The sequence below is a fragment of the Astyanax mexicanus genome, chromosome 19, assembly GCF_023375975.1.
Source record: "Astyanax mexicanus isolate ESR-SI-001 chromosome 19, AstMex3_surface, whole genome shotgun sequence".
Classification (NCBI taxonomy): domain Eukaryota; kingdom Metazoa; phylum Chordata; class Actinopteri; order Characiformes; family Acestrorhamphidae; genus Astyanax; species Astyanax mexicanus.
The window spans coordinates 16,892,553-16,895,667 of NC_064426.1; the positions used below are offsets into that span (position 1 = coordinate 16,892,553).

Genomic DNA, 3,115 nt, shown 5'->3' on the forward strand with positions numbered 1-3,115 from the left:
ATATCTTTATAACTATAAGTTGTATCTCTGAAAACATTTTGTCCTTTAAGTTTTAGAGCTGCAAAATTGACTGTTGGGAAAAGCAGGTAGGCGTTCTCTGCTGCAGTGCTGTTAGCCAATCAGAGGCGATATGTTTGCATTAGTGAATATTCATGAGCATGAGCAGAAATATACAGAAACACTGGAACACTTAAAAAAAATAGAGACCACGATTAGATATTTTAAAACGATGGAATGAGACCTTTCAATTTTATTATCTGTCAACCTTTAGGTGATATACTCATAAGCTGGTGTAGTAATGTTGGTGTAGTAATATTGCTAGCTAGCTAACACCAGCTCAAACAGGCAGCTAAGAATTAAAAAAAAAATGTGTGTTTTAATAAATATAAAAATAAAGGGTTTACAAAATCCGTACTACTTATATACTAAATAAATGTTTTAAAATGTTGAAAATCATATGAAATGTATGATAACAACATTGTTTTATTTAATAGTATATAATTGTTTATCAGTTAGCCATTTTAAAATGGTAAAATTAATTTAAAAATGCCATTTAAAGTAGTTTACAATAGGGGTGTTTTTAAAAAATGATTTCTTGATTCAAATCGATTTTCGTTTGAATGATCCGATATTGATTTATATAAACTTAAGATTGATCCACTGCGGAGGGGTTTCTGTAAAAATGTAAGACATTTTCTTCTGTATTTCTCCTTACTGCTGCCTGTGTTTATCAAACTAGTACATTTTACACTGTTTTAAGTTGTTTTCCTGTGTTGTTTTTGCCTGTACTTTATTTAAAGTAAGACCTGACGGGGTGAAGCTAGCGTTAGCTTAGCGGGTTTGCTGATTCTCATTAAGGAAAGTACCTATTGGCTGTCCTAAAAGTTGCTAGAAGAAATGACGCCATCGCCTAATTTGCATAATACACGTGGTTGTGGGAGAGAAAAAGTGAGTAAAAACACCCTAAATATGTTAGAACTACAAATTAACTCTCAATAAATGAACGACTTATTTTGCCTTTGAAATAGGCAGTCACTTCTAAAAATAACTTAATAACTTTAATGCTTTGTATAAATCATTTTTACACTGTTTTGTTAAATGTTAGCATAAAAGTAGCAGTTAGCAGGAACTGCTATTCTACGTTCAACCATCCTCTTTATCCGGGCTTGGGACTGTCAAATTGACCTTAAAAGAGACACTTTTAGGTAGAGTTACTTCATTTTTTACTTTTTTTATTTCAAACTTATAATAGACAGTTGTTCAATGATGAGCTAGCTAGCTAGATGTTTAGCTTTGACTTTGCTTTGCTCTGACTGAGACTCCACTGTGAGTGTTGTGAGGCGGGGCTCACGCTGAGGACAGTAACTGAAGAGCATGTGTGTTCTCAGAGTCTGCAAAAGTCTCCAATAACACCACAAAAACTCGCTAGATTTGTCGCTAGTCGCTTAAAAATAGTCACTAGAGGGTCTAAAAAGTCGCAAAATATAGTGACAAAGTCGCTAAGTTGGCAACACTGCTTCTGAGTACCAAATGCGGCTGGCATGCTAAGCTAACACCCCCTAGCATGCTAAGCTAACACCCCTAACATGCTAAGCTGAACCCTGCAGGTGCTGTTAGAAAGATTATCTATAGGTTAACCTGTAACTCAGTTTTTAATGTGTAAACAGTGAAATTATGACAGTGTTCTTTATAAAGCGCTGTTACTAATTCAGATTATTTTGTCCCCAGTGATGAATGCGATTACCAGGCCAGGGAAGAGGCTCTTATAACGGGTGAGATGAACTCTGGTCAGGCCGGCTGGAGGCAGTGTTACATGTGAAACACCTTCTGTGTAGCTGTTTTCTTGTGTTGTGTTTTTTTTTTTTTGCTCTTTTCCCTGGTCTTCCTTTGTTTCTTTGCCTGTCTTTCTCTAATAGGTGGATTGCAGTGTCATTCCAAATCGACCCACAATTACCCTCTGCCATTCTGCCAATCAGAGAGCTCTGCTGGTCCAAATGGGGGTGGGCTATCTGTATATAAGCTGTTCCAGGAAGTTGGCCCGGCTCTCTTTTTTACTCATTTGTGGTGGCTGGATTTTCTTTGTAAATCTTAGTGTAGAATGTTTTATTATTTTCTTTTCTTTGGTACCGTCCATGTTAGCCCCATGTTAGCCCCTCCTCCAGCCCCCCACCCCCCCTTTAACATTACTATGTTTGTCTTTTTGTAGTTTGGTCCTGTGATTTATTAAACTACATGTAAGAGTCTATAATGGTCCTTCTTTGGGTTGTTTGTCATGCACACCTCACCATTGTTACAGTACAACACTTTTAATCCCCCCAGAGTATGTTGGGACATACAGTGGGATTGTAACAGGCAGGTGTAGCTCCTTTTATTAGGATTTTTTTTCTTTTTCTGAATTTAATCAAGTTAAATCTCTCTTAACATGATTCTTATTATAGTGTCACATCTGAACTAGTGGGTCTGGGTAAATTTCACACTTTTATTTGCAAATAAATAAGACATTTATTAAGCATGCTATATTTTTGTTGTATTTATTATTATATTTTATTATTAATAATAACAAATAATTATTAATATTTGTTCCACTGTGTTATTTTTACAGTGTAGTTTTAATGTAAACTCACTCATGTAAAATGTATTAAAAACAGGAGTGTGTGTTCAGTTCCTCTTTTCTGTCAGATGGTGGTGCTGTAGACATGTGACTGAAACACATGTCTGAACCAGACTCAAGTACAATTACATTCGTAACCACTAAACAAAGAATACAAATACAAATAATATATATATATATTTTTGTTATTAAAACTTAATGCTGAATATTAATGTTATTAGAATTTCATTCAACATATTAATGTAATTAAAATGTTATCATGGATATTAATGTATTTAGAACTTCATTTTAGACGTTAATGTTTTTTAAGACTTTATCCTGGATATTAATGTAACTATACCTTTATTCGGGATATTAATGTAATTAAAACTTTATCTTGGATATTATTGTTATTGGAACTTCATTCTAGATATTAATGTTTTGGGTTTTTTTTCCCTGGATATTAATGTAATTAAAACTTTATCCTGAATGTTACTTTTACTAGAATGTCATTCTAGATTCTAA

General features: G+C 34.0%; 1 long non-coding RNA gene across 1 annotated transcript; it reads left to right on the forward strand.

The window, feature by feature from the left end:
* Positions 1-640: 640 nt before the first annotated feature.
* LOC125784390 (uncharacterized) lies at positions 641-2,248 on the forward strand. The gene is made up of 2 exons (XR_007427183.1): positions 641-1,772; positions 1,917-2,248. It is a non-coding gene; the product is annotated as an uncharacterized LOC125784390 (long non-coding RNA).
* Positions 2,249-3,115: the final 867 nt, after the last annotated feature.